The sequence below is a fragment of the Fistularia commersonii genome, chromosome 10 (assembly GCF_037954325.1).
Source record: "Fistularia commersonii isolate RoL2024-O1a breed Wild chromosome 10, RoL_Fcom_v1.0, whole genome shotgun sequence".
Taxonomy (NCBI): Eukaryota; Metazoa; Chordata; class Actinopteri; order Syngnathiformes; family Fistulariidae; genus Fistularia; species Fistularia commersonii.
In genome coordinates this window covers 13,157,580-13,158,020 of record NC_141293.1, presented here as the reverse complement: position 1 = coordinate 13,158,020, position 441 = coordinate 13,157,580, and positions in this window count along the sequence as shown.

Here is a 441-nt window from a genome sequence, read left to right as displayed (position 1 = left end):
CTGCAGGTGGCAGCCGCCGTGTAATATTCACAAGCACCTGCGATAATGGGGATTTACATTGACAAACACACCTATGTACATATATTAAATGTATTCCTGCAGGCAAATAGTCGCCCAGCCGCCGGCTCCGTAATCTGGTAAAAACGGGCGCGGGGGGCGGGATGGGGGGTGAAAGGGTCGGGTCACGACAACAGCCATTTCATTACGGCGGCCCCAAATGTCCCTGGGATGCAATTCAATCACCGGGCGATTATTTCTCCCCGGGATCCCACTCTGCTGGGAATTGGTTGTCTTTCTCGCCACCGACCCGGCCATTTATCCGCAGGAATAATTGTTGGGATCGTTTCATTGTCATATCCCTGAGTGCTGCAGACCACACACACACAAACACACACACACACACACACATATCCTGTTATCTCCCGCCGCTGAGGAGAAGCG